The following is a 13,080-nucleotide window of genomic DNA, read 5'->3' as shown; positions in this document are numbered from 1 at the left end:
CCATAATGCTCTCCCAACTACACCGAACACTGTTATGATCACGACCGACATTTGCAATGTACTGAGGGCATTGCACAGTAGCTTAGCAGTTCGTGGCCAGGTACAACAGCCTTACCAACGGGCTTAGCTGTCATTTCTATTTAATGTCTGAACATGCATTTCTTGCGGTGTCGCCACATATTTGTCCAAAAACTGTATTATGTTGCTATTTTCTTACACAGATGCCGACTCTAAATCATGTCAGAGAACCAATTTCCTCGACGTTTTTAAAGCATTTCTCATTAAAGGATCTCAGCTGGTGTTCAATTTGTAGCGATGACGTGAAATAACATTAGTAGGTAGTTTGGTGCCCGTAGTCACTGTGAAAACGGAGAGACAGTGGTCAGAAGCCTCTCGCATAGATGAGAAGAATTTTCAAATTCAGAGACTTTGTTATGCTGAGGATTATCATTATCCAGTAAAAAAGAGTTTTGTGGGTCTGTTGGCGTGGGGAAATGATAACATCAATAGAATATGGAGTGAGGATGGAAGAGAAAAAGGAAGCAAATGACTACAATGCTTTAAGTTTTGAAATTAACACAGGTAGGCTACTCAGAGCGAAGGTCATGACGAGACATTCTGCAGAATACATGAAGATGCAGGAAGAATTCACCCTAGATACGGGTAAATAATGGGAACAGTGAAGAACGGGTGGAGAATTCTCTCAGATTTTTTCAATTTCTTGTGTCTCGTGGTAAGACACTCTGTTGGCAAAACGTTCTCGGTAGCTCACGAAGATACTGTACATGGCCCTGCAGCGTTTCTGCGTTGAACACTTCAGTGGACATTTACAAGAAACGTTGAAGCACTAGTTTAGCATACTTAGCGTGATCGCTATAATTTTTGTTATCAGTTGCTGATTTCGGAGACAGACACCGAGAAGACTTCTAGTATTGCTTATAAAAAGGGAAAAATGTTCTTGCAGTGCTGTTGAACGAGATTTGTGGAATTCACGATACTGAATATTATGGAGTATCTTTATGTCTTACCGAAAGTGTAATACAAATTCTATAATTCGAAGCAGTTTAGTCTTCATATGAGTTAATGCACAATTTCGTAGCGTTTTTGTTCATTGCTCACAATACACTACTACGTTACTACATCACTTACCATACGTTGTGAAAGTAAAGTGTCAAGTAGGAAAATTGAGCACTTTCGTCGTATTTTCCATTAGTTTAATGCAGAAGGAAATAACGGCGAGTCAGCTAGAAAAATCTGCAGTTACGAATGGAAAGAGCACGGTATGAAAATGTCTGGCGTTTCAAAAGCTTCATTTTGCCATGAACAATTTATCGGTTTCAGTAAGGCCACTGGGCTCTTATTAATGGCTCTTAAATACTGTAATCAATGAAAATCCTCTCGTATTGATTGACTGTTCCGTCCGTTCTTGGGAGAATATCTTATACATTACGGTCTAATATTCTACAACGTTTATTATTTTATGCTACAAACCGGCTTTCGGGCGTTATGCCATCGGGTACTCGGAGATGGCGTAACATCTGAAAACCGGTTTATAATATAAAAGACACTGGCGTCCAAAATTAAAGCAACAAACCGAAATTTTGCAAGTATGCGTTTATTTCGCCACAAAACAGTATAAGCAGGTGATAGTAAAGTAGAAACAATGTAAAGAATACACAACGTAAACAACTGCAACATCCATAACGGCAGACAAAAATGCTCTTCGTTTCTTTCCTATTTAACGGATTTGCACGCACATTCTGGCAACTGGCTAACGTGCTCTTTATTGGGTGTGACCACTTCTGGGATCAATACAGGCCTGACAACGACGGGACATGCTGTGAATGATGTGATCAATCTCATGTTGAGGCAATAACGCCCATTATTGCTGCTCACAAATGTTAGAGGGTTGTTGGTGGAGGCTGACGTGATGCAATCCGTGAGCCTAGTGCGTCCCACACATGCTCCATGGGATCCAAATCTGGAGAGCTAATATCTTCTGTCTCCAAGAATCCATCAGCCACCCATGCTGTACGAGATCGAGCATCGTCGTCCATCAATACGAAGTCTCGGCCCACAGCAACTCGATACAACCGCGCATGAGATCCCAAGATCCCCTCATCGTACCTGACAGCGGTTAAATCTTGCTGATTCACCCATGCAATTTCATTAAGAGCTTCCAGAATGAGATTTTCACTCTGCAGCGGAGTGTGCGCTGATATGAAACTTCCTGGCATATTAAAACTGTGTGCCCGACCGAGACTCGAACTCGGGACCTTTGCCTTTTGCGGGCAAGTGCTCTACCAACTGAGCTACCGAAGCACGACTCACGCCCGGTACTCACAGCTTTACTTCTGCCAGTATCTCGTCTCCTACCTTCCAAACTTTACAGAAGCTCTCCTGCGAACCTTGCAGAACTAGCACTCCTGAAAGAATGGATATTTCGGAGACATGGCTTAGCCACAGCCTGGGGGATGTTTCCAGAATGAGATTTTCACTCTGCAACGGAGTGTGCGCTGATATCAGACTTCCTGGCAGATTAAAACTGTGTGCCCGACCGAGACTCGAACTCGGGACCTTTGCCTTTCGCGGGCAAGTGCTCAACCAACTGAGCTACCGAAGCACGACTCACGCCCGGTACTCACAGCTTTACTTCTGCCAAGAGTGCTAGTTCTGCAAGGTTCGCAGGAGAGCTTCTGTAAAGTTTGGAAGGTAGGAGACGAGGTACTGGCAGAAGTAAAGCTGTGAGTACCGGGCGTGAGTCGTGGTTCGGTAGCTCAGTTGGTAGAGCACTTGCCCGCGAAAGGCAAAGGTCCCGAGTTCGAGTCTCGGTCGGGCACACAGTTTTAATCTGCCAGGAAGTTTCATTAAGAGCTGTTTGAGTTGTCAACGTAATCGCTGTCCACACCACTGGGGATCCAAGTGGATATCAGTCTCGTTCTACAAAGTTTGGGTCCCTAAATCGCGTTCCACGTGCCCTCCAGATGCGAATCCGTCGAGGATCACTCTTCAGACCAAATCGGGGATAATCTGCGAAAAGAACATCGGCTCACAGTTCGACCGTCCAGGTGGCATGTTGACGGCTCCACTCGAGACGTTTCATTCTGTGAAGACACGCCAGAGGTAGACAGACAGCAAGTCTCCAACAATATTGGCCACTCTGCTGAAGCCTTCTGTACACCGTTTGCCTCGATACAACTCATCCAGGGAATGCTGCGAGGTCAGAAGCCAGTTGCAGTGCAGTTGTAAGTTCTCTTACAGCTTAATATGGATCCACTCTTTCTGATGTCACACGTGGACTGCCCTGTCCTGGTCTCCGGGATACAGTTTCGGTCTATATAAACTGTCGCCTCATCCGAGAAACAAGAGAACGATTCACATCAAGCCATCGGGCCACATCAGTTTCCGACTCTTTTGCTTCCGTTCTTCCTATGGAACTCCACAGCAGAGACACTGTTAGGCGTCTTCTCTGTACCATACTGCACCGTCTGTGACTGTGTGTACACAGAGATTGTGGATGAGCGGCTACACTGCAAACACTACCCCACTTGCTGGCATACCGAGCGAGGTGGCGCAGTGGCTAGCACACTGGACTCGCATTCGGGAGGACGACGGTCCAATCCCGCGTCCGGCCATCCTGATTTAGCTTTTCCGTGATTTCCCTAAATCACTCCAGGCAAATGCCGGGATGGTTCCTTTGAAAGGGCACGGCCGACTTCCTTCTCCATCCTTCCCTAATCAGATGAGACCGATGACCTCGCTGTTTGGTCTCTTCCTCCAAAACCAACCAACCAACCAACTTGCTGGCTTGGTTGTCCGTAGCTCGGAATGCCATCTCCCATGCAGAATACGATCGTAACGACCTCTGTGGACAGTTTGTATGATTATATCGTAAATTAGACACAGGACGGTGAAATAGCAGTTTGTTGCTGTAATTTTTGGCACCAGTTTAATAACTACTGTACGAAAATTTGTAAATTTGTGGTAAAGTCTATGGCACCAAACTACTTAGGTCATCGGTCCCTAGGCTTACACACAACTTAATCGAACTTAAACTAACTTCCGCTACACACCCATGACCGAGGGACGACTCGGACCTCCGACGGAGGGATTTGCGAGAACCGTGGCAAGGCACCTAGACCGCACGGCTAGCCCGCGCAGCAAACATTGTAGGACATTGGACCAGTGTCGTGCGTGTTTTCATTCGTAAAATCCTCTCAAGTCAACTAGAGAACTGACAGTGTCGTGAACTTCGACCAATAAACAAACTCTACACAGAAAATTGAAAATGTGACCTATGGGTCGTTAGTGCAAACCACAAACAAGTTGGTGGGTTAACGTTTTTTATGTACATCTACTCGTAGTATGCTAATACCACTGCACATTTACCTTTCCAATCAAATACTTTTGCTGCTTGCGAAGAATGGCACATTTTGTGTCAACATCGACAGATGATAAAAAAAATGGTTCAAATGGCTCTGAGCACTATGGGACTTAACATCTATGGTCATCAGTCCCCTAGAACTTAGAACTAATTAAACCTGACTAACCTAAGGACAGCACACAACACTCAGTCATCACGAGGCAGAGAAAATCCCTGACCCCGCCGGGAATCGAACCCGGGAACCCGGGCGTGGGAAGCGAGACAGATGATAGAAATTGGTAAATCCTCAGGTACGAAGAAAAAAGCAACATGCCGTAAGGGTCCAGCCATAGACGTTGACAGTTTGTGTCTTCTGTCGTAAAGGAAGAGAAGTGTACTAGACCTCTTTTCGGTGAATTTGGCCGTAGCTGATGACATTTATGACAAACAATTCATCCGCGTAACCACTGGTAGAGAAGAAAAACTACTGATAAGATGGTGCCGAGCACTACTGAAACAAAATAAATATGCGATAGTACATCATTAATTTGACGTAAACCACAGTTAAAAAATGGACAATATTCTCTCTAATTTTTGCTCTTAGACGTACTGTGCAGATGATTTTACGTTCGTCGTACCAAATATCTTCTCTCAGACATTCATCTTTCACATTTCTTTAACCCACAATCTTTGAGAGACCTTCTACCAACACTAAAACGATTTTCAAAAAGAATTAAATCAGTTTTTGATTTTAAACTCCAGGCATGAAATTCTGAAAATACTGTATCGTTGATAATGTACAGTCAGAATATATTACTAATTTATTAGTGAATACTTTCCATATCCAGTAATAGCTTTATGTCATCCAAAATCCCTACCGGCAGCAAGAAGTAGAAGTCAAAAAAATTTATCATTAAAATTTAGAGAGTATACATTGCAAGAAGTCAGGCTCCACAATGCTTCCTCCTATACAGCCCACGTGCGAAGTGACCAAGGCAGGAAAATGAGAATTTAGAGCTCACATGCAGTCTTACCAACAGCCGTTATTCCATCACGCCACTCATGAATAGGCCATGAGGGAGGTAAGTCATGGTTGTTGGGTCTTGCCCACTCGTCAAGTATCGGCTTCCTGAGGAATGCTGCGTTCTCGGAATGCTATACGACAATTCAAGCAAATAACTTTAGGAGTTTGTTTCTGTAAAGCAGATTAACAATACTTGGAGATTTACAAGGAGTAGTCGCAAACGATTGGCGACATGTAAACTGAAGTGTCGGCAGAATTGCCAACACTGTTTTTAGAGGAGCCCGAAATGCACGCTATAAGCTCACGCAGGCTGGTGTGAGGTCTGAAACAGGATACGTAATGAATGCTATAAAGTAAAGTACGTAGCTTCTGGAATACTTAACTTTAATCCACATTTGTAGAACATCTCTCGTTACTGTACAGGCTTTATAATCACAATATCAATTGGTAAGGGCGCCTTGCTGGGTCGTAGCAAAAGTAGCTGAAGGCTATGCTAACTATCGTCTCGGCAAATGAGAACGTAGTTATCAGTGAACCCTGTCTAGCAACGTCGGCTGTACAACTGGGCTGAGTGCTCGGATCTGTCTCTAGACTTGCCGTGTGGTGGCGCTCGGTCTGCAATTACTGACAGTGGCGACACGCGGGTCCGTCGTATACTAGCGGACCGCGGCCGATTTAAAAGCTACCACCTAGCAAGTGTGGTGTCTGGCGGTGACACCACATAAACAGTAATATTCTTGGCTATGTACTGTTCCTGCAAGTTTTACAGGCGTCACTAATAACGGATCTGCGAGTGCCGTATGTGTAATAAGGAAAGTGCGAATAAGCGGTGGCATTGTAATATTCGAGATTGTTAACGAATTAGCTGGTGTGGCTTGGTGACTAATTGGCTATCAGACTAAAAAGGCGAATGCTCGGGGTTTAACCGTAAGCCACTTCACTGATTATTTCTGACAGTTCCAACTCTTCTCGGTTGTTTATGTGGAAAACGCCAAGTTGCACGTACGATTGTTTACATCAAGTGTAAAGTCTCCCTATAACTAGCTGGGCAAGTCAATTCTAAGGTCGGAGGAACACAAGGGCTTGGAGTAAGACCATGCAAGGAATTACGGTGTAGAAACCAATCTTCAGGTTGAGAAGTGCCAGTAAGAAAGTGTATTTCACAAATCTTGGAACGTGGAATAATATTTATAATAGATAATATTCACAAACACATTGATTAATAAAAGTTTAAGGCGTTCCTCCTGCTTGTAACAGCAAGGAGTAAACGACAAGCGTCAACAGTAAAGAACAGACCTGTCAATCAACGAGGCGTTGCTTAGCAACGGACAGGCCGAAGCTATACGAACGGAGCTAGTTACGGCTATCAGCTCGAGACGATCAGGTGGTCAGAGAGATACTGCCTTCTCCTCCTTTCTCCAGCTAGAACAGTCTGCTGACGGAAGGTATGTTACGTTAATTCCTGTTGGAATGATTACTTACCATTACTGCTGGCTGAGACCTATAGATTAAGAGAGAAGTATAGTAAATATTGTTAGCTAGTTTCATGTTCCGTTGATCGTTTGCACGATAAAACGTAATGAGGTGATAAGCGTCATTTGACACTTACTGCTACATGTGAACATTTACAAGCTTTTAATCTTTAATTCTATTTGCCTTTAAAAAACGTACTATACGTAGTTCAGAAATTATAAGAGATTTTCTCCCAATATATGTCTAACATACGATGAAAAGCACATAGAAGAGGTTGGCAGTGTTGATTTTTTGGGATTACAGTCCGGTAAAAAATTCAGTTGGGAGCAATATTCTACAGAAATACTGATGCGTCCAAAAATATTTTTGTTTGCTGTGCAGAGGTGATATAAAAATAAAACCTCTAACAAACTTCCTTACCTTAATTTCGTATGTCATATGGAACCATTTTTTTGCATTAACTCATCAAGGCAAGCGAAAGTTTCCCAAGTCCAGAAGTGCGTAGTAACAATGATTCCTGCCTTGAACTGAGGAACATCCTGCAGAAGCCTGTTGAGGGAAATTGAGGTGTTGACTACTGCTTCTCAACATACATTTATTCCTTAACGAAATTTGTCATAAATGATATATCTTTTTTCCAAACGGAAATAAGAACAATCTTCATAAAGATTTAAAGACACACTTTCGTCGAGAAAAGTGCCCATTATTCAGGAACACACACTTTTAGTAACTTTTCAGTAGCCATAAAAATTTAATAATGAAGTTTAGTTTAAGCGGACTTTAAAGGATTCATTTGTGACCAGCTCATACTAACCACTGATGAAAATCTTAATACGTCTATTTATGAATAATATCAAATAACATGTATGTTACGTAAAATCTGCCATCAACCATTCTTCAGCGCAGAAAAGTTTTAAATGTAAATAAATATTGTACGCTGATTCTGTGTTTGATGATGCATGGCTACAGTAACCGAATATTTACCATATGCATCTCAGTCTGTTTTACATTTATATGTTTTAGACAAGATTTCTTCTATCACCGATAGTCCTCAAATGAAAATATGTTTCACAATTTTTATTTACTCTACTTCTATGAGAACCATTTAACTTAGGATCTGTGAATCGATTAAATATGTATATGAATTACCTATTCATGTTTCATGACATTTGGGATTGACCTCAATAAGACTGTATGGAACAGACAGTATATGTAACTTCTCTATAGATAAAGACCTGATAACAGCTGTCGCAAGAATATAATAAACGTGTTTCTGGAAGTCATGCAACACGCTATTACTTAGACGTTACCTAGCTGCGATGTGTATAACAAGACACCACATAGCATTGAATCGTATCCCTTTAGAGTCAGGTAATGCGTAGTTATTGCCACATTGCATAACTTCCACAAATTCGCTTATTACGTTCTCGCGACTGATATCATTTCGTCAGTTCGTGTTCGATATTAGTTTAATGCGATGATTATCACTTTCATACCTTTCCCGATCCTTTCTTCACAGTGGTAGTATATCTCTGTTCCAATGTTAGCCTGCGTAACTGTTACGTTATACTCGGTTGTCCACATATGCAGATGAAAGACCTGCTAAGCTCCTTAATAGATTGGTGCGTCGATTCCGTGAAGGATTCGGCTAGTTTTAGCTTAGACGGTTCCTATTTGGTGTCCGTTTTCGTCAGTTTGTAACAACAGCTGGTTTCTGCTATTCTGCCACTTTAATTACTAATTAATGTGGCACACGAGCTAAATGAGCTTTACGGGATATCTATAACTGCTTGACGTTGCGGATACTAGCTGGAACTTCATTCAATGGCACGTAAGTGGTTGGTAGATAAGCCATGGTATGATAATGTTATGTATAGTAGTCTAGAAATTTTCTTATGACTTGATGATGATTAATTTGTATATACAAATTTGTTGGTCATTCAGGCATATTTTATGAGTGTTGTCGTATAAGAACCTGTGTTCTGCGGCGTCACGTTATGTAGTACTATTGTAATTTTCGTATATTGGGTTTATTATCACAGTTAACTTAGTTTCTGCGAAAATACCTTCCAAAGAGCGAAAAAACTGGGTCATATGCAGACACCAAAAGTGCAACAGAAAACACAGTGTGTAGCAACAACCGCCAGAGGAAACACACTTGATCCTCAGGCGGTTACTCGGCTTTTTATCCACGATCGTAATGCAGGACGTTAATGTGTTACATTTTATCTCTAGGTAACATATGTAACAAGATTTTTTTTGCAACCACGTCCCCAGGTTTTGCTTATACACTTGCATACCTTCGGTACGTAGGATATTGTTTTCTATTTTTATTTGTTTGTTTATTAACATAACAGAGTGACCCACTGGCTTGGTAACTATATTGACGCGTTCGCTATTAAAAAAATGGTAACGAAGCTGCAGAGATGGACTCTTCGCCTCTTTCTGTAGTTCTCTCAGTACTGTTATTTATCCTCTCCTTATTTACATAACTGTTTTGAATTTAAAAAAGATGTGATGCATAAAATAATTTTTGGAAAGGAAAAATAAAATTTCTTCTGTAATTAAGAAGAAAATAATAGGAAAAGAAGTCCGTCTACTTGGCTGTTTCAACTGGGATGGCTTCGGTAAACACTTAGAGCATGTCTTAACAGAATTAGCCTAAATATGTATATTTACGTCTTGGGATTAGCTTCACGTGTTTTGTGTAGGAGATTTGATACTGTTATTTGCTACGGCAATTATTTTCTCCATTTCATATGAACGGGGGAGGAGGTCTGGAAGGGAGACCTGGAGCTGAAGAGCAATTTTTGTCTGTACTGTGCGTTAGTGTCCGTGTAGTTACGTCTCATTATACTACGTATTTCTATGTCCAATATCATAAAGTTCGCATGTTTTACAGTTTGAATCTTATATAGTTTGCGTATCATACAATTAAATGGTTTGCCGGCCGCTGTGGCCGAGCGGTTCAAGGCGCTTCAGTCCGGAACCGCATGAACGCTACGGTCGCAGGTTAGAATCCTACCTCGGGCTTGGATGTATGTGACGTCCTTAGGTTACTTAGGTTTAAGTAGTTCTAAGTTCTAGGGGACTGATGACCTCATATGTTAAGTCCCATAGTACTCAGAGCCATTTGAACCATTTTTGAATTAAATGGTTGAAAACAACAATCTAAAGAGAGAAAAAGGAAAACTTTGTAGAATCAAGAGAATTCGTTCTTGTATTTCTCTTTACTAGCACCGCTAGGTTTCCCAGTTGAGGTTCCATCGCGCAACAGCCTGATAGAGGTGATCCAATAGATTGTAGATTTGGTTTAAATCCGGGAGAGGAGTACGGTAAACTCATCGTGGTGCTCTTCCAACCACGCACATGCACTGAGAGCTGTATGACACGTTGCATTGTCCTGCTGGTAGATGCCATTGTCCCAAAGAAAACTAAACTGCATATAGGGATGGTCATCATCCTCAAGAACAGTTACATACTTTCGTTGATCCATCATGCCTTTTAGAATGACGGTATCACCTATAGACTGCGACGAAGACATGCCCCAGACAACAATACTTTGCTGGCAGAGGTCTCTCACCAAAGGCCATCTGTCATCTGAAATCCGCACCTGTCGCTACTCAGTGGACGTCCAGTTGGTGTACAGGCGTGCAAATTCCAACCTTCGTCGCCTCGATCAACAATAATCGTAGATGCATGAACCAGGCACCAGTTGCGGATACCCAAAAGCAGCAATGTTCGATGAACGGTCGTTGATGAGACTTCGTTGGTAGCCCCTTAGCTCATCTGGGTGATCAGTTGCTCAGACGTTGTAACTGTATTCGCCTGTACACATCTACGGAGCCGTCGTTCACCCTTGTCACCCGAAAGGCCTGAGCTGTACCACAGTCGCCTCATCGCCGGCTTTGAATAGTGCCATTTTACTGTGCACGGTATACTTCAACCACGGCGACACACGAACAGTTCACGAACTAAGGCCTTTAGAAATGATTCCACTCTTGGCCCGAATGCCAGTGACCATGCCCGTTTGGATGTCCGATAAATCGCTTCATTTTCGCATTACGGCGAAGACTGCACTGTTTTGCGCGTCCCCCACGACGCCCTTTATATACCCTCCACTGCTAGTGCTGCCCCCTGTCGTTATTGCACGTTGACCTCTAACATAGGCGGCGACACATTAAATGAATGGAACGTGTATGAGGCTCCTGAAACTACTATTCACTTCATCCTTTGTAGCAGTCGAATGAAAAGGAAAAGGTTTAAAGGTACTAAAAATTAGTCTAATAGAAGAGTTGTAAGTATGTACCTTCAAAAGAACTGTAATTATTAGTCAGACTATTAAGATTACGCTCGCAGACCACAATACGCTTCAGTGCTGGTTGTATAAGTCCTCAGATTCGGAACACGAATTAGGTTTGATCATAATGAGTAGATGTTAGATATAAAGTAAACTTAATCGTCATTCGACGATTCGCTGACCATCCTGCGTACCCCGTCCTCTTTGCAATGGCTCCCGCTCTCGGGTGGGATTGCCGGTTGGAATGCGTCTCTATACTTCTGGTTCTAAAACGATAGATCAGATGGGATACGCTTTTTCGTTTCCTACTGGCATGGAACACCATTTACTGCGGGGATCATGCAGTGTGTTCACAACAGAGCTACTAGCCATTAACAGAGCCCTCTATTTTGTTACTCAGGCCTCCCTCCACAGTACCTACTCAATGAGCATTTTGCAGGCTATGCTTTTCTCGTCACCCTTTGGTCTCTGCCATCCAAGACCTCCCTCTGCCCTTGGTTGTGCAGCCTGCTCAGTTGTTCTCTGGATCCCAAGTCATGTGGCCATCCCAGGCAGTGAACTGGCTGACCGGTTGGTTAGAGAAGCAGGTACTTACCCCCATTCCCCTTCATGTCTCCAGCTGCAGACATGAGGATATATATCAAACCTCTCTTTGCCCAGAAGCGGAATGACATCTGGTGCTTAATGCTCGCAATAATGAACTCCGCACAATCATGGAGACTACTGTAGTTTTGTGTTCTTCCTTCCACTCTTCTCAGGAGGGGTCCACTGCCTTATACCGTCAAAGTATCGGTCGTACTAGGCTCACCCACTGCTTTTCTTGTGTAATGAGCCACCCCCACAATGTGGCTGTGGAGCCAGATCGACGGTATCTCACGTATTTTTAGAATGTCCCTTTCTTTTTGCCCTTCGTACTAATACAGCCTTCCAGATTCCTTGTCTTTAATCTTAGCAGACGATTCCTCAGTTTCCTTCGTGAAAGTGGTTTTAATTTTTTTTTTAATTTTCAGTTATAAGGTCTTCCTTCTTCCTTTCCTCCTGGAGCAGGGGCAAGGTGGTCATGGTTAGAGCCTCTCTTCATGTTTTGTGGTTCTAGGACCCATGAACACTCCCCCTTGCAAAGGCCGCTCTTTTATCCGCTATTATTTCAGTTCTTAGGTTCGGCCTGCTCTTCAGTGCATTGTACTGTGTACGTTTTTAGCTTCCTTACTCTGTAGTTTGACCCTCTGACTGGATCCGCCCACTTTTCGTGGACACCTCTATCTTACGTACGTAACTTTTGAATTATGGGGTTGATGACCTCGCCATTTAGTCTCATACCCACCTCAATCAATCAGGCAATCAATCTAACTTACCGTAATGCTACAACGAAGATGAAACAGAACCGTCAAAGTTATACGCAACCATGAAGTTATGAAAACTAAAGTAATTTTATTAGTTCGTTTTTGTCACGAAATTTCTGCTTAAGCAACGTGCAACATTTCATTTATTATTGCCTACTCATATACTGAAGTACAGAGTGAGGCAGAAAAGACCGACGTTTTTATTACAGACAGTATTAAGGGTCAGGTAGTGGAAGTGCGGGGACTGATGTGGTCACGTGTTTGGTAGCTGCAGCCATTCTGTGTAGTTGAGGTCATGGATCCGTGGACAGTGCAACATGGTGTGTTTGGTTAAGATAGTTTTGTGTGTAATAATGAGTCTATCCGTGCACTTGAGCTGGAGTTTCGACGCCATTTCGATCTTGTGAGACATGAGTGTTCCCACTCGTAACACCATTTTACGTTGGGCTGAATAATTTCGTTTGCGACAAATAGTGATGAATAGGACACCGCTAGGGGCTCCTCGCTCAATATGCACTGCAAAAAATGTTGAAAGAGTTAGGCAAGGCATTCTCCACAGACCTGGTCGACATTCTGC

At 42.7% G+C, this 13,080-nt stretch overlaps 2 non-coding genes across 2 annotated transcripts; one reads left to right on the top strand and one right to left on the bottom strand.

Moving 5' to 3' along the window:
* Positions 1 to 2,248: 2,248 nt before the first annotated feature.
* On the bottom strand, positions 2,249 to 2,323 carry Trnal-caa (transfer RNA leucine (anticodon CAA)). The gene has a single exon. It is a non-coding gene; the product is annotated as a tRNA-Leu (tRNA).
* A 443-nt stretch (positions 2,324 to 2,766) lies between these two features.
* On the top strand, positions 2,767 to 2,841 carry Trnas-cga (transfer RNA serine (anticodon CGA)). The gene has a single exon. It is a non-coding gene; the product is annotated as a tRNA-Ser (tRNA).
* Positions 2,842 to 13,080: the final 10,239 nt, after the last annotated feature.

Source organism: Schistocerca cancellata, chromosome 1, assembly GCF_023864275.1.
Source record: "Schistocerca cancellata isolate TAMUIC-IGC-003103 chromosome 1, iqSchCanc2.1, whole genome shotgun sequence".
In the NCBI taxonomy this organism is placed as follows: Eukaryota; Metazoa; Arthropoda; class Insecta; order Orthoptera; family Acrididae; genus Schistocerca; species Schistocerca cancellata.
Note: the sequence above shows the minus strand (reverse complement) of the source record. Positions and strands in the feature narration are given on the sequence as shown.